The sequence below is a fragment of the Elephantulus edwardii genome, unplaced genomic scaffold, assembly GCF_000299155.1.
Source record: "Elephantulus edwardii isolate Elephantulus edwardi_28Jun2011 unplaced genomic scaffold, EleEdw1.0 scaffold00054, whole genome shotgun sequence".
Classification (NCBI taxonomy): domain Eukaryota; kingdom Metazoa; phylum Chordata; class Mammalia; order Macroscelidea; family Macroscelididae; genus Elephantulus; species Elephantulus edwardii.
Window position 1 is genome coordinate 5936274 of NW_006399804.1, and position 21925 is coordinate 5958198.

General features: G+C 37.7%; 1 pseudogene; it reads right to left on the reverse strand.

Annotated features, from left to right (window-relative positions):
- Positions 1-21925, reverse strand: part of LOC102858467 — a 57184-nt pseudogene that overhangs the window by 6552 nt on the left and 28707 nt on the right.

A 21925-nucleotide genomic window follows, 5' to 3' on the forward strand; every position in this document is an offset into this window, starting at 1 on the left:
CAGCTTCTCACTTGATTTGCTCAGCATACTCATTAAGTAGGTATGGAGAAATGATACAACCCTACAACCCTAATGCACACTTTTCCAGATTTTTGAACCATGCAGTAATCCCTTGCTGTATCCAGATAAGTTTCTTGGCTTAGGTATAGGTTTCATATGAATATAATGAAGTGTTCTATCATTCTCATTCTTCTCAATATTAATAGTTTCTTATAATCTACATAGTCAAACGTTTTTGCATAGTCAGTAAAATAAAAATAGATATTCTTCTGGTATTCTCTGCTTTCAGCCAAAATTCATCCATCATCAGGAATCATATCCCTCATGCCATGGCCTCTTCTAAATCTAGCTTGAACTTCTGGTAGTTCTCTGTCAATATACTGTTCTAAATTAAATCTGAAGAAAATAAAAACTAGTATACATGATCCAAAATATAACCTTGATTTTATCCCACATAAATTTGAAAGTCATCTCCAGACTGGTTGAGGCATTGAACCTAATGATGAAAGGCTAGAGGAGTTATGGCGTGACGTCAAGGCTATCATTATAAGGCATAAAGGATAAAAGGTTATTATAAAGGTAAAAGAGGAAGTCCAAAACGAATTCCAGAAGAGCGTCTGAAAATTGCACTAGAGCATCAAGAAGCCAAAACAAATTGGAGAAATGCTGAAATAAAAGAGACGGACGAAAAATGTCAAAGGGCAGTTAAAGACAAAGCAACATATTATAAAGGAATGTGAAAAAAGCTAGAGTAGGAGAATAAAAAAAGGAAATATTCACTTGGCATTTCTAAATTTGGAAGAATGAAAAAGAAATCTAAACCTCAAGTTAGAATACAAAGAAATGCTATAGGAAATTTTGAATGGTCCATGAAGCATCAAAAGATGATGAAAGGAATATACTGAGTCACTGACCCAGAAAGAATTGGTTGACAATTAAAAATTTCAGGAAGTACTATTTGAACATTCATCATGATGATTCTTACCTCTGGACCAATACGCAACATCACAATGGATGGAGAAGAGATTGAAATTATTAACAACTTCATCTTACATGGATTGACAGTTAACTCCCTTAGTACAAGCAGTCAAGAAATAAGGAGACACATTGCACTAGGAAAGTCTGCAGTTAGGGGCCTCTCCAAATTACTGAGGAGTAATGACATTATGTTGAGGACTAAGGTGAGTCTGACTCAGGGCAGGGTCTTTCTGATCACTTGCTGTGCATCTGATAGCTGGACAATGAATAGGGGTGGCAGAATGAAAATTGATGCCTTTGAGCTGTGATGTTGGAGAAGAGTATTGAATATCCCCTGGACTAGCAAAAGAACAAACAACTATGTCTTGGAGAGGATGCAGCCGAAGGGCTCTTTGGAGGCAAGAATGATGAGGTTTTGCCTCACATACTTTGAGCATATTACTGGGAGGGATTATTCCTTGGAGAAGGACACAATGCTTAGAAGAGTGAAAGGTCGGTAAAGGAGGGGAAGACTCTTGACCAGGTGGACTGACGACTGCCAAAATGAACTTCAGTGTGTCAGGGAGTGTGAAGATGGCACAGGATAGGACAGGGCTCAGATCTGTTGTTCACAGGGTCTCTTTGAGTTGTACTCAAGTCGTTGGCACCTAATCACCACCACCACCACCATATGAACGAGAGCAAATGGTAACAAACTGCAGGCACTGGGGGAAAAAAAAAAGACACCAGGAATTTATAGGACACCAACTGGCATGTGCCAATTAATAGATGTAGCACTGTAACTGCTTACCAGTTTACACCATGATGTTTGAAGAATAGTTGTGTGGCCAATTGACTGGAAGAAATCCATATTGGTTTGAATCTCCAAGGAGAGATTTTATTTCCTTTCTTTATAATTTTGCATTCTTCTTTGAATTTTCTTAAGTGAGAATATTAATATATGCTTACTTAAGAATTATTCTTTTTTATCTTATTTTATTTTAATTTTTTAAATAATTTTAATGAGCACTTACAGAGAATTTGGATTTCCATTCATTCATTGCTGCACTTCTCTACCCGCCCAGCCTTCTCCCCCGGCCCCCCAGTTCGCTCCTCTCTTTCAAAAGTAAAAGAAAGACTCCCTCCCTGGTACACAATCCCCCCGCATCCCTCCCACCGCCCCAAGTACATTCCACTATGCAACCTTAATTGTGGACTCTTGTGATATCCATAAGAATTATTCTTATAATTAGGTGGAAAAATAACTAGAAAAGCAGAGAAAACAGAGCCCAATGGTCCTGCTTTGGTTGTTCCCTGACCACCTGAGTGTGGCTTTGCTCTGATCCTTCTTATTGGGTCAAACTGTTCAGGCCGAATGGGAGCAAGACAGGTATAACAATAGATTAGACCTTGGCAGATAAATGATGAGATGACAAACCTCAACTGCTGATTATTTTTTCTTGTTTTTGCTAGGGATAGTGATGGGGAATGAAAATCTGATTAGGAGTTGTTGTTATTGTAGTGTGTCATTGAGTCAGATCTGACCCATAACTAACCCTCCTGTGGATTTTCAGAGGCAATTAATTAATGAGATAGGAGGAGATCGCCCATCCTTCTCCCGCAGAGTAGCTGGTGGATTCGAACTGCATGCCTTCAGGACTGCAATGCAGCTTCTTACCACTAGGGCACTAGAAATCCCTGATTATGAAAAGGCCTATGCAATGACGATTAGCCCAATAAAAGAATTAAACTAGGAGACTCAAAGTTCATTTATTTTTAACTAGCTAAGTCAAATTTTATTGCCTCAGTGGTTTGACTGTAGATAGACATAAACCGTGCATATGATCAGGTTTTTTTCCTAGGATATTTCTTTTTTCCACATTTGTCTAATATACTGCTATATAACTCAAGGAGAAAAGAGGTCAAATTCCACTTCATGTTCTCTTGATGAAGACGTAGGGGCTAGGACAAAGGAAATTACAAAGCAGTGTGAAACAAAATTGTGTTTGAACTGCTATCAAGCCCCAAAGGGTGTCAAAATGGGCCACTTTATCTATCCTCAGGGACTAGGGGAGCAGGGCATTCCTGGATGTGTTGATAGACAAACTATAAATGGGCAGCTTAGAGCGAGACTAAATAAATACACACTTTAGCAGGATAGATTTTAGGCTCTTGAAGGAAAGGGCCTATTTTATTTGATTCTAATTTTCTGGAAAGTGCCACCTACATCTCAAGCATGGTCAAAATAGTCTGTAATAATTTGTCCTATTGTGCTTATACTATCTATTTTTGCATTTCCCCACGGGAAGCTATAAAGGATGTGTTTACACTTGTGTAGCTCCCTGCTTTGCCTCTGGCTATTACTATTGGATGAATCCCTTTGACTCTGCAGAAACAATTGAAAAGTGTTATAGTGTATTATTGCTGAAGGGACAATGTAATGATTGTTTCCAAGGCCCCTTGCCTTCAGGATACAGATGAATTGTAGTAGCTGAGGCTGAAAGAGCCCTTATTTTTGTGCTGGCTCCTGTGGAAAAATGATATGCTGAAAACAGAATACATACATTCGAATACTTCTAGTGTTCTCTGCAAAAACCAAAGCTTTGTTAATTTTTAAAATGAAGAACCAAAACTTACTGTCCTATAGTGTCTTGCTACTATTTTCTGTTTGTGGCATTTTTAAATATATGTATGCACTCATGCTTACACATACGCACAACTTTATCTATAACCACAGAAACAGATACCTTTTGGATGACTGACATACCGTTTTTAAAGGAGAATTTGAGCACAGGTTGTGTGTGTGTGTGTGTGTGTGTGTGTGTGTATGTGTGTGTGTAACAACTTATCTGAAGATTTTTCTGACTCTGTCCTTAACTTTGGTTCACATGGTATATTTGGTAAAGCATAACTTTTTTTCTTTTTTTTCTACTGGAAGAACTTATTGAGGAGAAAAAAACATAAAGAGATAAAAGAACTGTGAAGCAAAATGAAGGTTTTGGATAAGGAGGTTAAATATGCCATCATATTTGTGGTGGAAATTAAAGTCTTAAAAAGTTAGGATACAAGTTAATATTAACATACTAGATTAATTCTCCAGGCTGTGATATTTAATAAACATGGGTTTACTGCAACAGTATTCTGAGTTCTTTTTTTTCTATAAAGTTTAAGAATTTCCAATGAGGGACAAAACAAGAAAATTTGAAGGCTATGCCATGAATGATTTCTAACCACTTGAGAGAAGTCCTGGGTTGGAAAGGAAGAATGACATGAGGGGATTCGTAGAACAAGATACTTACTTACTTCAAAGCAGGCCCTATCTGGAAAGACAGGGCAATGGTGGGCATATTTCTATGTTGATCAATTTTATAAAATATAATGAATGGGAATGATTTTATGAAACACAGTGTGAATTAAGGATAGTATGAAATATACTGTTTGTAAACTTTGTAACTAAACCAACATAAAATAAAAATTAAAAAAAAATTAACACAGACAATGCATTTAACACAAGGTCAGTCATAAACCTATCATCTCCATTTAGAATCAGGATTAAGGGTATAGTCCAAACTAGACCATTTCAAAGTGTCTGAAAACAGAACTTCCAAGTTTTCAGCAGATTTGCTTTACATTGTTTGTGATCATAGCCAATCCTAGTTCTCTGGGACTACTCTAATAATATATCACTTCCTCCTGAAGTTTTTAGGGAAAACTTGTTCCCTACCTGTTAGATATAAAAAAAGAGTGTGTGGGCATGAGGGGGAGAAACAAAGAAAGAAATTGGTCCCAAGAATGAACAAGCCTCTATTGCACGGTCTGAGAGGGATGCCAAGTGACCTGGCTGCATGGCATGCAGACAGGATCCAAACGGCGTGTGGGCAGTTTGGGGGGGGTTCCTTTTTATAGGGGTCCTGGGGAGGACTAAGATGGTACTTGTTGAAATTTGGCATGTTAATTTAGTTAGGTTTTAGCTTTTTGTTTTGTTTTGTCTTCTCAAGCTCAGACTCTTACCAGGATACATTGTCTGTTCTGGTCTTTGATGTGACCAGCTCAGGTGTTATTAAGTTTCTCAGTTTGGGGGCAGTGGGGCAACTGCCATATTCTTCCTTCACTACCTATCCCATTACTCCTCCCATGGCGTATGAGACTGACACCCTAAGGAGGCAATCCCCATGGCTTATGGCTATAGCATCACATGGCCTCCTTCCTTTGTCTTCCTGTCTGTATGTGTCATCTCCTCTTCTATAAGGATATCAGTTTATCCTGAATACAACTTACTCTACTCCAGTGGACTTCATACTAGACAACTGACATCATCTTCAAAGACTCTATTCCTGTTCACAGTCACAGGTTAGGATTAGGGCTCCTGCATTTCTCTTGGGAGACACAGTTCAATTCATAAAACCAGTTTAGTGGAATTACTGAACAGAAGAAATGAGGTAGTTTTAGGATAAATTTTCCATACCTGTTGTAAGCATTGTGATATCAACTCTGGACTGAAAGAGGATAAAATTTAAGCTCCTTAAATTGTTAAAGTGTGTTATATAATTTAAATAAAATTTGGGCCTTTCCCAATATATACTGAAGTTGAACCAAGGAGTAAACTCATTCCACAAACCAAATAGGTTGGTTTTCCTCATTATTTTCTTACTCTCCTAAGAAATGCCTTTGATTTTTAACTACACAATTCAGTTCCAAAGAATGCACCATTCTATAGAAATTGCAGTTGTGATTGAAGGCTAAAATATTTCAAAACTGGAATAATTAAAAGATTTTTTTAATCCATGTGAATTTTTTAATTTGGTGTTTGTAGGCATGAAGCTACCTGCAAATTATAAGTCTAAACTCAATTTTTTTGTTAACTGGAGATGAGACCCTAAATACCAAAATGTTTTTTTCTTATTTGGTCAATTTTATTAAAAAGGTAATGTTGCTAAAATGTATTTCTTGTTTTCCCCATAATTCCAAGTCTGTATTTCTGGTTTCCCCCCATAACTCAGAGTCACTAGGTTTAGGTCTAAGGGTGCTTCTGCAGCCCGGGCTGAGGATAAAGGACATGACCTCTAAGACATGGTTTTCATCACTGAGATGTTCATCCATAGCTTTGCTCTATAATGTTTAGGCTTTTACAAGGCTAAGAAAGACATTTCTATATCATTTTCTTTTCATGAACCTGAACCAAATATATGGCCTAAAAGAAAATACTATTTTATTAAAATAATTTTGACTAGGGTTTCCAAAAGAAATTTATCATAAAGAAAATATTTAAGAAGTAGATAAAGAAATGTATTAATTCATTAGCAAAATCCACGTTATCCGCTTACAGTGTTCTAGAAACTATGTTAGGGACTTGAAATGCAGTGAGGAGTGCAAACAACTATAGTTCTGCATTCATGAAACTTAGAATCTAGTAGAAACCTCCATCTGTAATTAATCACACAGATACATGGAGAGATGTATCGGTATACAACTAAAAGATCTGAGTTGCTATGAGCACATGCATTAGGAACATAAACCATATATGTGTGTCTGTCTTTAAGAGGTCAAGGAATATATCTTGTGAAAGAGAGAAATGAGCAGAAATTTAAAGAATAAATAAGAACAAGAATGTCCCTTGAAACATTGTTTGTCATAAAGAAAATAAAAATTGAATAATACAATTGTTTAGTCAAACTCACTGCCATCAAGTTAGAATTGACTCACAACTGATCCTCCTTTGGATTTCCAAGGCTGTAAATTGTACGAGAGAAGGCTCTGGCCTTTGAGTTAGCAGCATGACTCTCTACAGACTGCATCACCACCCCAGATTGCTCATTAGAATGGGTAAATAAACTAAAATACAGCCATTCAGTAGAATATCACGCTGCTATTAGAAAGAAGGAGCCCTAGTTGCACAATGGTTAAGCATTTGGCTTTCATGCTTAAGTATTTGGCTTTAATTTTAAAAGCTTTCAGTTATAACGCCCCTCTTTGGAAGAAAAACCTACAGATCTGGTTCCAAAAGGCCTATGATTAAGAAAAGCTTACAGGACCATTCTACTCCATCACCTGTGGTCACAATGAGTAAGAAATGATAGCACATAACAACAACTAGCAAAATGTATTGTGAAACACTATAACAGGCTGAAACCTTACCAGAACCTTCATCATCACTTCAAATCTCTGTTGTATTTAAGGCCACTGCTACAGTCCAAGGGCCAACCCGTCTTGTTGAGGGTCTTACTCTGCTACCCTGAACCTTTACTTTTCTAAACATATTGTATCTTTCAAAGGAGAATGTGAAATGTGTATCTACTTGCCTCCATGAACAACTGCATCTTTTGCTATGAGACCAGAAGAACTATATGATGCGCGATAACCACTACTGAACATTTTGATCAAAATTTCATAGAAGAGAGTCTTGATCAAAAAGGGGGACCAGAATTCTAAGAACAGAATTTCAAATGCTTGTGAACTCCAGTCACTGGTGCCATGGAAGCTCGATGAATCCAGAAACCGTTGCCCTGAGAGAATCTAGAAACCTTAAACCAGAAATCCCCAAAAGTTTTCTTAAAACCAAATAATAGTTTCAAATAGTAAAGAACATCTGCCTTGAGCACTGTAATTTACTCAGATCTACAAGATTAGACACAAAATTTAGGCATCGGTGAGTTTAAGTTAATGGAGGAGAAACAAGTTGGAAAAGGAAAGTGAGAATGTAATGAACATAAACTGAATCCTATATGAGAAATTGATAAAATGGTATAAGCTTTGCTGTGTATACACTCAACAGTGTATACGCTCAACAACAACAAAAAAATAAAAAAAAATTTAAAAAAGCATTAATGACGAAGTAAGGAAGACATTTGGCTAAGGTAATTAGGCCTGGAGATTTATTAGGCCCTTTCATTTTAAAGTTGCCAAAACTTTTAAAAAACGATCATGTAATATTGCCTGGCTTGTTAGTGCTCAGATTTTCTTATGTATGGGGATCACTGGAGAACTGGTTAAATATGTATATTTCCAGGCTTCACTTTGATCTGTCGAATCAGATTTCCTAGGGGAAAATTTGGGAATGTCTTAACAAAAACTGAGGAGCCAAGTCCCCTCTAGAGCCAGCCTTTCAAACTCTGGATGGACAAAAGGACTGTGATATAGTCACTACTATGCAATGAGGTTGTGCCACAACATTGTTTACTGAAAGAGAAGATTTTAAGCCCTTGGTAAAGAAGATATAGCCTTCCATATGGGTTATACCTCAACATCAACAAAACAAAAATCCTCACAGCTGGACCATAAGCAACATCATAATACATTGAGAATGCTGGAATTGTAAAGGCTTTCATTTTATTTGCATTCACAAAACACCACTAATGGAAGCAGCAGTCAAGAAAACAATCAACATTGGGCAGATCTGCTGTAAAAGACCTTCTCAAAGCATTGGAAAGCCAAGGTGTCACTTTGAAGACTAAGATGCACCTGACCCAAGCCATGGTATTTTCTATCACTTAATATGTACACAAAAAAAGCTGGACAATAAAGAAAGGAAAATTGAGGCCTCTGAATTATAGTGTTGGTGAAGAATATTACATATATTCTGTACTGTAAGAAGAGTGAACAAAGCTGTCTTAGAAGAAATATACTCAGCATGTGACTCAGAAGCATGGGTGGTAAGATTTCATCTAAGTATTTTGGACATTTTATCAGGAAGGTTAAGTCTTTGGACAAGGACATCACATTTGGTAAATTAGAGGTTACTGAAAAAGAGATCCTTAATGAAACAGATTGACATAATGATTGCAAAAACAGGCTCAAACAAAGAATGACTGTTAACATAAAGCACAAGATGGAACAGAGTTTCATTCTATTAAAAATTACAATATCCCTTTGACTACTAAGGTGTGACTGACCTAAGCTATGGTAGTTTCAATCACCTCAGATGCGTGTAAAACCTGGACAAAAAATAAGGAAGAATAAAGTCAATATGAGTTGGGAACAACCTGATGACTTACAACAATAACATCATGAGATGAGGGAAATTGCCAATACAACACACCCTTCTTTCAGATTCTAATAGCCCCCCCCTTTTTTTTAGTTATTACTCTTCATGGACGGTGAGGAGATTGAAACTGTCAACAGCTTCATCTTGCTTGGATCCACAATTAACACTCTTGGTACCAGCAATCAGGAAATAAGGAGATGCATTGCACTGGGAAAATCTGCAGTTAGGGACTTCTACAAATTATTGAGGAGTAGTGATGTCAGTTTGAGGACTAAAGTGCATCTGATTCAGGCCATAGTCACGATGAGTCGTGCTCAACTTAATGGCACCAAACAATAATATGCTTCATTCATGTACTTTCCCCCTCTCCCTCTCTCTCCCTCCACCCACCAAACTCTTCATTCATTCCGCCATCCCCTTCCCCTTTGTATATCCATACACATCTCACTGGTTATCCATCTGCTTTTACAATAATGGTCTTATACAGTATTTGTTCTTATGAACCTGAGTTAGTTCACTCAGCATAATGCTTCCCAGTGTCTCCCATGCTGTACACAATTTTTCAAAATCACTGCTCCTGAGTCCTACATAGTATTCCATCATGTTAATGCACCATGGTTTCTCAATCCAGTTGTTTGTTGATGGGCATTTGGGTTGTTTCCATGTTCTTGCTATTTAAAATAATGCTGCTATGAACATCAGTGTAAAAATCTCCATTTGCAACTCAGTTCTCTTTTCCTTGGGATGTATTCTTAATAGGTTTTGATTTAGTGGCTTAGAGTGTAAAAGTTGAGAGTAAAAATGTTTTCCCTTTTTTTAACCTCAGCTTTTATGAAAGATGTCTTATTATTAAGAGTTGGTTTTAGAACATAGTCCATCTTTTGTTTTCTTAGTAAACATCAGTTGATAATTTCAGGACAATGCCTTTCTCACCTAGATGTAATTGGTGCTCTTCATGTTTTGGGGACACTAAGATAGTTCTCAACCTGAAGTTGTTGATTACATGACATCAAATCCATTTTTTTTAGGACTTGCAAACACCACCTGTCTTTATTTGTTTACATTCAAATGCATGATAAAATACCAGGGTGCAACATTGACGTATTCTGTGGTAATATTGGTGTTTTCTGGTTAGCACTTCATTATAGGTGTCATAAAATGTCCTTTGGAACCAGGTCCCAAATCAGTCTTTATTCTTCTCCCTCCTTTATTATATTTTTAATTGAGATTTTAACTAAAGTTTACAAAGAACTTGGATTTCCATTTATTCATTGTTGCACATTTTCCTTCCTAACCCCACCCCAGTTTGCTTTTCTCTTTGACAAAAAAAATTTATTTTATTGTTGCATGTACACTGCATTGAAACAGATGAGGGAAAAAATTGTTTAAAAGGAATATATAATTAGGTATTTTTTGCATGACAACAGTCCAGAACAAGAGGTACATAGCAAAGTGGACTATGTGTGTGTGTGTGTGTGGGGGGGCATCAAAGGGATATGAGATGTGAGGGCCAAGAACTTTCAGCAAAAAGAGAACGTTGTATTTTTTAATTTATATTTCCCTTGTTATTGCGGTTGCTCTTAAGTGTTGTGGAGCACCCTATGGTGGCTTTTGTATAACAGAATGTAATGTTGGCTGGGCATTCGCCCTTTCCTTTAAGTGATACTAACTTGAGTTTATTGTTGTGGTTATGGTGTCAATTCATCTCACTGGGGGTTTGCCCAAGTTTCCCCCTCTAATTTATGAATGGAATTCCCTTTTTTGGAAGATAGGTCTTTTTTTTTTATGATGTATGCAATATTAAAGTCTTGCCATTCTTGCTTCTCAGAAGCATTCTGGCTGTTATTTCTTCAAAGAGTAATTCGTTTGCTGTTCTGGCAGTCCATGGTAATTCAGTATTCTTCACTTATACCACCACAGTTAAAATATAGCCATTTTTCCATTTTCTTTTTCATTGTCTAGTTTTTGCAGTTAAGGAAACTGGAAAGACCAAGCCTTGAGTGAGGTACACCTTAGGCATCAAAGTAACATCATTACCAATGACTTATTTACTACTGTTATTATTCAACAGAGGAAACTTTTGCAGCACTGCTGATATGGTTATTTCTGTATTTTTATTTTAAATTCCATTAGAAAAACAACACACATACTTTTTTGGATTAAAAAGAAATGTGTTAGTCCTATTATTTATTAATATTTCATAGTGTATTTATGAAAAATAAATTGAACAACTGTATACATGTGATAATAATAATATTCTGTATCTACAAATTCTGTCATGGCTTGATTTCAAAGTATAGAATCAATCAATTATTTTTTATTACTTTCCAGTAGTAAATGATTCAGTATTTCTCCCACTCTCAACAAATACTCAGAGAAGCAAAGGGAAATATCATCATTATTTAATAAGACCTTGATTTCCTATCCTGATAAAAAATTAACAGGCTGGAAGATAGTGTAATATAAACGATTGCTTTTTCCTTCCAAAAAATAATTAAATGTTTCTAATTCCTTCAGTAGATTTCCAATAAATATTTCAAAATAGCCTTATTTATTATATATCCTAATTCTAAAAGTGATTTATATTCATTTTCAAACAATTTAAAAAGCATTGAAAGGTATACAAAATAGATGCCATATTTAATCTCACCGCATAGAGTTAACTATGTATTTCTTCCCAATTTATATATATAAAATTACATATTTTGAGTTAAAAAATACACTATTTTTTATACATATGTAGATGTTGTTATGTACTGTTAAGCCAGAACTCTCAGCTGTCCCATTCTTCAGAGGGTTTTCAGGTGGAGTAAATCACATGCTTATATTTCTACTTCAGAGCAGCTTGTGGATTGGAACCACATGCCTTGGAACCACAGGCTGATATCATAACTTCTTACCATTAAACCACTAAAACTTATATATATATCTGTACCCACAATTATGTTTTATCCTAAAGTAAAGTGTTTTTAAGTAATTCTCTACCAAGAGAATTTTACCAAGTCATTAAGTATTTTTAAAAATTAAATTGGAAAATGGTTCTACAGTTTTGCATCATCAAAAACTACCATAATCTAAGCAATTTTTCCCTATTGTTGGAGTTTAAGTAGCTTCTGGTGTTTTTTCTTTTTAATTAAAAACAATTTTAGAATGTTTCTTTAGCTTGCTACAGAGTTCTGCTTAAAGAGGAGATTATCTTTGTTCTGGAAAATAGAACATCAGTGAGCTGCTTTTCAAAGAACTTAAAGGAAGCATCATATCCAATTTTACATAGTTTGCATTGCTGCCAGGCTTAAAACAATTTCTCTTCACCCCACCTCAGCCTAATACACTGCTCACCTTTCCTTTGTGGGAAATGTTTGCAAGAGGAATAAGGGCTTGGGCTATGGGTAGCGTGAAGTGGTGTGTAGAAAGCAGCCATGACAATGACTCAGGAATGAGATCAAGTGCTTAGAGGTGAACAGTGAAGACAAGGAGAATGTAAGTCCCAGGAATTTGCAGAAATATCAGAGCAGGGCACAATGCCTCCCAAAGCACATGGGACTAAAGATGCCAGGCAATTTTGTTTGAATTTTAGAAGGTCAAGATGACCTCAGCTGACATCTGTGAAATAAATAAAACTGACAAAATAGTACAAAATTGGATTTTGGTTTTTTATCCAATTAGGGTGTCTTTGCTGTCTGAATAGAAAAGTTTAACACATGCATGTCTGCCATTGTGTTTCATGCTTTTAGTTTTAAGGTGTGTGTGAGTGTGTGCGTGTGCGTGTGTGTGTGCGTGTGTGTGTGTGTGGTGTGTTTGTGAGAGAGAGAGAAAGAGAGAGACAGAGAGAGAGAGAAACTGATTTTTTTTTTTTTTTTGGTTGTGGCCTTTTTAAAAAAAATACTCTTTCCACTCTTTTAGGGAGCTTTGGTGGTCTGATGGGTAAGGGGTTGAGCCATCAACCTCACAGGCAGGCAGTTTGGATGCACCAGCTGCTCTATGTGAGAAAAAGGTGGTCAGTCTCCTTCAGTGCGATCTAGAGCCTCTGAAAACTCACTGGAGGGTCAGTTATGAGTTGGTTTCGACTGGATGAAATATAACAATATATTCTTTTTGGTTGTTGTTGTTGCTCTAATTTTGTTTGTTTGCATTTGCTTTCACTTTAAGGACTCTGTTGACTTTGTGCATCAAGTCTGTCACCATGGAGTCAATTTAGGCTTCTTGAGATGCTACGTGATTTAGAATAGAACTGTGTGGTGTATGGTTTGTGTGGCAAATTTTCTTTTTAAAGTAAATGACTAGACCTTTCTTCCAAAGTACCTGTAGTAGTTCTGAATGTCCAACCTATCAACTAGTAGTCAGTGAATTAATCATTTGCACCACCCAGGGACTCCATTTATATCCTAGTTGTTGTTATGTACCATCCATAGCTTCCCTCCAGTGGGTTTTCAGAGACAGTGAATTGCGTGGGAAGAGATTGCTCCTCCTTCTCCAGCAGAATATCTGTTGGATTTGAACTGCATAGAGTGATTTGGAAATCATGCACGGTCCCCATGGGCAGGGACAGGGGTCCCCATAACATAGATGGAGATTCGCATTCAGGAATTTACTGTTCATATCCTCAGGAGGGCAAGATTGGGCATCCTCTGTCAAATCCACATAGAGCTTTGGAATCGGAATGACCCTTTAAGGTCTTGAAAGGGGATGTGAGAAGTGACATAAAGGTGGGAAACGTAGGAAGTGGCAGGCATTTGTACTCCTGCAGTGACCAGTAGTCAAGAGTGTGAGCTTCCCTTAGAGAGAGGCCAAATCCTTAAGCCAGGGAAGTTCACCCAGCAGAGGCAAGGCCTGGGGAGGGACCCTGCTGGTACTGTCACTCAGAAATGTTCTCAAGGGTTGAGGGAATGGCTGCTGCCACCCTGAAGGGAGACTCTTAGCTGTGCCTAGCAACATCTAGTATTCAGTTTATCATTTTTCTTCTTATACTTGCCTTGAAGTTAAAAGTGCTGGACTTCTTTTCTGTAATTTCCCAAATGAGCAATTGCATTGGAATAGAAATTTTCTTTTCATCATCTGTTTCTGGATCAGACGAAAATTGCACAAGGTTTTATTTCTTCACTTTTCCTCATCTGGGTGATACTGTTAGGTACCAACAACTTGGAACCGACTCCTTGGAGGTTTTCAGAGGCAATAAACGGCATAGGAGGAGACTGCTCATTCTTTTCCCTCACAACAGCTGGGGGATTAGGGCCTTTGAGGTGGTAGTTCAGATTCTTACCCATAGGCATTTCGGAGCACTACTGTGGTTGTGTTTTGAGTTGTTTATCTTATCCATTTTGAAGAATTATTTTTGTCACTAGTATTACATTTGGTAACCACTGCAACTATACATAGATTTAAATGTGTTTAAACTGATAAAGGTTACGTTTTCACTCCTTCTGCTGTTTTGATGGGAACTGAAGCCAAAGTGACAGAGTTGTGGGGAGTCAGGCTTGCTTTGCTGCCAGCCCAACATCAACAGTGCAAGCTCACATCCACATTGCAAAGTTACTACTTTAAACATATGATCGTAAAAGGCTCCATTTGGAACTGTCTGCCACCCCATTTTGATCTTAGAGAAAGGTGAACTGGAGACTCAGACAATAAATACAGAAAAAAAAACCCCAAACAATAAAAAAAAAAAAACAAAAACCAAAACAAAAAACCAAACAAACCAAAAACACAACAACAACAAAAATAAGAGGAAAGAGAAATTCTCCAAATCTGTGAGAGGAATCACAGCAACTGGTGAGAGACCAAATAACACATTCACTTTGATCTAGCTGCCCATTACCATCTCTAGGGTGGGTTTTTATAAAATTACAAAGTTCATATACATTGTATGTCACATTATTCTTCATTCACAATTGTGAATGTCCTTTTGCCCAGATCCTTTCTTCCTCCAAATTCTTCTACAAACTTTGCATAAAGGGTTCTGGTGGTTCAGTGGTTAAGTACTTGGTTGCTAACGAAAACGCTGACAGTTCAAACCCACCAGCCACTCTGTAGAAGGATGGTATTGCAGTCTGTTTCCATATATTATCGTTTTGGACACCCCACAGGGAAGTTCCAACCGTGTTGTGTATCTACACTTAATTGTTGTTGTTGTTGTTGTTAAGTGCCGTTGAGTCGCAGGTGACTCATAGCAACCCTATGAACGAAAGGCCTGAACACTGTATAACTTTCTTCATTTCTCCAAGTTCATAGGGCTTCTGGAGGCAAGCCATTTCAGAAGTGGATGCCACTCCTGCTTCCAAGCTTGTTTTGATCGGGGAGCTCCACCAAACACTGTCCACCATGGGTGACCAGTATCACATTTAGCACATCAGGGTCACAGTGTTTAGCATCACAGCAACCACGTGTTACCTCTGTACAGCAATGCACAGACCAGTGCTATACCACTTAGAAGAATGTTTGACCAAAAACAATTAAAAGCTGGCCCGAGGGCCCTACAGGAATTAGGCTCTAGTTTTATTTTTGGGGGGGTGGGGTGGGGTGGGGGGTTAGTTGCTATATGAAGACAATGTTCATAATGCTGAATGTTTATTTTTTAATTAAAAGTTTGAAAATTAGTCTTTGATGCCATATTTTCTTTACTTTCTAATTAGATAAAATGAAATAAAATCTCAATGTTCTGTATATGCTATTCTCTTGAAGCCAACCTGCTTTATTAGACAAGTGGTCCTTTTACTTAGTTGATGTCCACAAAAAGCTTTGTGTGACTTTAAAGCTAGTTACAAGCTGTCTGATGCCTGAACAAGATTTTGTTTGTCCTCAGGCTGCCCTTTTGTGTTTCCACGTGAATCTCATCTCATCAGGATTGAAGTAATTAATTAGCTAATTTGTAAGTAATTCCTTCTGCCAAGGTAGCCACCTTCCAATAGCAAAAGTGTAAAATGAGCAACCTTGGGGGCATATATCAAATTTATTAATTTAATTAAATGCAACACCCAAGGTCTCCTGACTTCCAGGGATAATGTTTCCTTCATAATCCAAATAGACATTTATAATTAATAGTAACATTACAGTAATTTGAAAATATCACTTATGTATCTTAAGGATAAATTCATAAAGCAACATAAAATATCAACTGTGCTTACATTTCTAGTGCCTTCACATCACCACTCTTAGATTTTAGAATGGCATTTCCTGTCATTATTAATAAGCAATTTTTACTTGAGTTTCAAGACTTCTGTATTTTTTCTAATTCTCCAAAAGGAAAATATACCTCATATATACTAATATCCCCAGTCATATTGGTGGTGCGACAAGAATATCACTTGCTATTTCAGAAAGATGTCACTATCACCCAGGAGGATAATTATTGCAACCTCTCCCTATTGCAACACAGCCTGGCCTTGCTATTAAAGTCAAGGAGACCCTTTATAAAGTGAATTAAAGGGCACTGCAATCTCTCTCTCCTTAGGAGTATCATTCCTACTGGCTTCTTAAGGGATTATTAGCTTTTCCACATCACCTGACAAGCCTTCATGTTAGAAGAGAACAGTGGTGAATGGTTAAATTCACAATTGGGTGTTGAATACATGGGTCTGAAGGTCAGGATGGAGGTTTGGTTTGGAGCTTATTTCAGAATGAATATTTCCCAAGGAGCATGGGTAGAGTGAAAAGATGTTAGATGGTGGTTAGGGAATGCTTGATGTTTAGTGATGAGGAAAGAAAGAAGTGTGAATTTAGGAAATAGTGCATAAATGGTCAGAGTGGGAGATGCTAAGGAGAGAGTGAAAATGAGGGAGAACAGTTATTGTTCCAAACTGGGAGTGAGGTGGGGTAGGCTAACAGGAGAAGAAAGAATAATCAGGTGTGTCTAAGTGTACAGGAGAACTAAAGATGCATCCAAACATTTTACAAATGTGCTTGGGTATAGGTGTATGTTACCTACATAAAGAGCATCTTTTTTCCCTTCTTGGAGGAGAGGAAAGAGAGGATCCAGCCTGTGCATGAACCAAGGCGTATCTCTACATGAAACATCCAAGAATATCTTTCGAGAAGATATTGGGAACCAACCATGTTGCATGGGAGGTTGAAACAGGAAATAAGTCTGACTACAAAGTCAAGTTCAGAGTCAGAGAGAAACTAATCAGACAAACTGCAGTAAGGACAATTTGTACCAGAACTGGAGCAAAGGATCTGGGCTCTGACAGTAACAGGCGCCGGCTCAGACAATACAGCCACTATGATTGTCCATCACCAATGTGGCTGAGATCCAATCACCAGCACAGTCCTTTTCATCCTGTGTGGTTTCTGTTAGGAAGTAAAATCCCTGTGAACATGGACAACTAGAAGTTCAAATGCAAGTAGTGAGTGGAAAGAGGAAAATAAAAATACTTCCTTGTAGGCATTCTCTGAGTTATGAACATGATCCGTTCCTAATTGTGTTTTTATGTCTTTATGTGGAATTTTTAGGTTAGGTTGGAACAGGTGCATGCAATTCTTATTTTGCCTCACTTTAGTGCAACTAAAGACTGGAAGCTTTTTCAATGATTTAAAAGATGTATATGCAGGAAGTGAGTATGGTTGTGATGGAGACTTTGTTGCATACAGGGCTTGGTTCAGTTTTTCAAAGTGAAGGCACATTGATACAACATTAAAGGGCAGGAGGAGTTATCTGAAAGTTGGATATTTGTAACCTGAGGATTTCCTGTGTTACATAATATCAGGAAGAGGAGAAGAATACTTAGGTATTTTGTTATATGAGAGGAAAATATGGATAACAAAGAGTGGATTACATGCAACATCTAAATAACTCAAGAGCTGATTTTAAAGAAAACTGATTTTCATGTGATTTAGATTATTAATTAGATAATAAATAAGTGTATATTGATACAAATACAAAGACATAATGTTGACTTTCCCCTCATTTATTTCTTTGCTCCTGTAACACATATTTTCTGATTGTCTATCTTCTGTTCAGCCCTGTCCCATGTAGCAGACAACAAAGAAGAATCAGGGTTCTGCTGGGATTCCATCTCAATGAGAGACAAGTATTTTTCAATCACATCAATAGTTTTAACTTGAAGCCACGTTAAAGGGATCTTCAGAGTTAGGAGATTTGATGTAGGTGGATATATGAGGGAAGCCCTGACTGAGGAATTGGCAGTTTCAAACAGAAGACACCATATGTGCTGGGACCTTTCAGCAAAAAGAGCATAACCTGGACGATCTCCTTGGACAGGAAGAATGAAGACTTTTTATATTTATTGTCAGAGCAATAGAAGCTGACTCATTTTTAAAATTTTTTAGAAAATTCATTATTTTGTGTGTGTGTACAGTCAAATCTGACTGGTACAGAAGGAGATTGCTCCACCTTCTCCAGCAGAGCATCTGGTGGATTCAAACCGCATACTTCTGGGATTGCAGTTCAGCTTTATGCCACTAGGCCATCAAAGCTCCCTAGCCGACTTGTTTTTAAGGAAGAAAGCTGCGTTCTCATATTTGTGTGTTCCAAAGGTAACCCTTTTCTGAGTTAGGCTTTAGCAATTATCTAGGTGGTTGTAGTTAGAGGCAAATGCAGTCACCTAGAAAGAGTGTGATGGTGGCTTGGGTTAGGGTAGAGAATAGATTCTAGCACGTGGTATTAGAATCAATATGTGGGTCAGGAAGAAAGAGATGTTAAGGGTGATTCCTACACATCTAGTTTAAATGGCAGGAATATTGGTAGAATCTTTCACTGAGATAAGGAAGGGTGGTGGTCTTAATTGGCTGGCACACACAAAAATTTATGAAACAACATATGACCAAGAGGCAACAGTGATGAAAGGGGAAGTGCAAACTGCTCTAAAGGAATTGGAAAAAAATGAATAGGCTACCATAATTTATGGCATACCAAATTTCAACAAACACATACAGCCCTAGATGTGCTCACCAGGCTATGCCAAGAAATCTGAAGGATAACAACCTGGCTAACTGATTGGAAAAAAGATTTGTATTTATTCCCATGGGGAGAAAAATATGTGACCTGTCAGAGTGTGGGAATTATCAAACAATAGCACTAATATTAAAGAAAAGTAAAATCCTGCTGTGTGGTTGTTGTTATGTGCCATGGAGTCACCTGCTACTCATAGTGACCCTATGTACAACAGGTCTAAACCCTGCACTATCCCTTGCCAATCTTATTGTCTCCCACACACTTAACCCCATTACCCAAGTCACTGAATCAATCCATCTCACGAGGGTCTTCCTTTCCTGTGCTGTCCTTCCACCCTCCCAAGCATGACGTCCTTCTCCAAGCATTGATCCTGCTGCAATACTATCAAAAATATGTGAGATGAACCTTCAGAATCCTTGCCTCCAAGGAGCAGTCTAGTGTCATCCTCTCCAGAATGAACTTGTTTGTTCTCCTCACAGCCCATGGTATATTCAATACTCTTCTCCAGCACCACAGCTCAAAGGCATCAATTCTCCTTCTACTATCCCTAGTCATTGTCCAACTTTCTGATGCATGGCAAGTAATTGCAAAGACCATGGCGTGGATTAGGTGGACCTTAGTCTCCAGACTGACATCATTGCTCTTCAGGACTCTGGAGAGGTTCCTGACAGCAGACTTCCCCAATGCAATTCATCTTTTGATTTTTTAGATACTGGTGCCAAAAGTGTTGATTGTGGAGCAAGGCAAACTGAAGCTGTTAACAATCTCTTCACCATCTATCATGATGCTGCTGAAATTACCAAACAAAACAAAACAACCAATAGGAACAGTACAACAAAGAATTTCCAGTAGTGAAAGCTGGGTTTAGAAGAGGGTGTGGTAGTAGGGACACTGGCAGTAGTAGCCAATGCTAGGTGGATCTTAGATGAAAACAGAGTGGACCAGAGGAATTTCTGTGTTTCATTGACTATGCAAAGGACTTGATCACAATAAATTGTGGCTAACCTTGGGAAAAATAGAAATCCCAGAACACTTGATTGTGCTTATGCAAAATCTATCCTTGGACCAGGAAATAGTTGTTAGAATACAACATGGTTCAAGATCAAGAAAGGGATGCATCCTGTCCCCATACCTATTAAATCTATATGTGGAACAGACAATTCAGGAGTATGGTCTTTATGAGGAGGAATGTGGCATCACAATTGGAGGAAGATGCATCAACAGTCTGTGCTACACAGATAAAACAAGCCTGATTGTCGAAACTGAGAAGGACATGAAGCATTTGCGGAAGAAGGTCAAGAACTGCAGTCTGCAATATGACTGAAGCTCAGCATAAAAAAAAACAAAGATTCTTAAAAAAAAAAACAACCCAAAAAAACCACACCAAAACAACCCAAACAAAAGACAAAGATTCTCACCATTAGGCCAATTGACAGCACCATTATAGATGGAGAAGAGATTGTGATGGTCAATAATTTCAGCTTGCTTGGTTCCACAATCAGCACTGTTGGCACTAACAGCCAGGAAATCAAAAGATTAATTGAATTGGTCAAATCTGTTGTCAGGAACCTCTGCAGAGTGCTAAAGAGTCAGTCTAGAGACTAAGGTGAGCTTGACTCAGGCCATAGTCTTTGCAATTACTTGCTATGCATCAGAAATCTTGACTAAGGATGATAGAAGAAGCATTAATGCTTTTGAGCTGTGGTGCTGGAGAAGAGTATTGAACATACCATGGACTTCCAAAAGAACAAACAGGTCTGTCCTGGTCAAGGTGAAACCAAACCGCTCATTGGAGACCAGGATTTTGAACTTCAATTTCACATGCTTTGGGTATGTTTCCAGGAGCAACTAGTCCTTGGAGGACATCATGCTTGCAAGGGTGGAGGGACAAAGCAGGAGAAGAAAACCCTAGAAGAGATGGATTGATACAGTGACTGGAGTTATAGGAAATGTGTGTTGAGATGGCAAGATTGGATCAGGATAGAGCAGGGTTCAGAATTATTATGCATAGGCTCAGTCTGAGTTGCAGGTGACTCAGTGGTAAGGTGGCTTAATAATAACAACAAAATAATCCGTATGGAGACAGGATGTATCCCTGATACACGTCTTTCCTGATTTTGAGCCATGCAGTGTTTCCCTGCTCTGTTCTAACAGCGACATCCTGGTCCAAGTACAGGTTTTGCATGAGCACAATGTTGGTGGTCTTTATGGATGGGGAGATGAAGAATTTAGTTTTTTTAATTCTTTTCTTTTTAAATTTTTTTTTAAATTTTATACTGGTTTGCTTACAAAGTTCATATACATTGTTTTTCACACTGAGTTTTTTTTTAATTCTTGATGGACCTTTGAGATTTCTGCAAGGAGATAATCAGCTGACAGGTGACCAAATTGGCAGGAGACCGTGGTGGAAAGTCTGGTCTACAGATAAGCATTTGTGAGTCACTGGAAAATAGTTGATAATTGTTACAATGCTGAGGAAGAAAACACTTCAGTTTCCTTCAATTCTGATTCAGGATGACCTCATATGTATCAGAGTACTGTGCTCCATAGGGCTTTCAATGGCATATATTTTCAGTGAATTTCAGTCTTTTTATGTGATGTGAACTTGAACCTCCAACTGATGGTTTGTAACTAAGTATGTTAGGGGTTTACATACATGAAGACTTCTAGAATAAAAGAAAAGAGAAATCCTAGAACTTTGTATTGTAAATTTACTACCAGGACTAGAGGATGAGGTGATGGATTTAAAAGAGAATGAGTGTAAAAGGAAAGAAACATATTAAGAGAGGTAAGAGAAAGGGAAGAATTGTTCTATGTGGTAAAATTTTAGAGAAGAAGCACTGCTTAACCAATGAAGATGTCATCAATAGTATTAAATGCTAACATGAGTGTGAGGCAGACTGAAGTGTCCACTTAATCTAGGAATATGGAGATTATGTGACCAAACAAACCAGGAGGAAGAATTGAAGATATATGAAAAGTAAAGGGAAAAAATGTTTTTAGTGAGAATAGAAAGCTCAAGTGTTTGTTTGCTTGTTTGTTTGTTTTTTAAAAAAAGAGCAAGCAAGGGCCAAATGGGG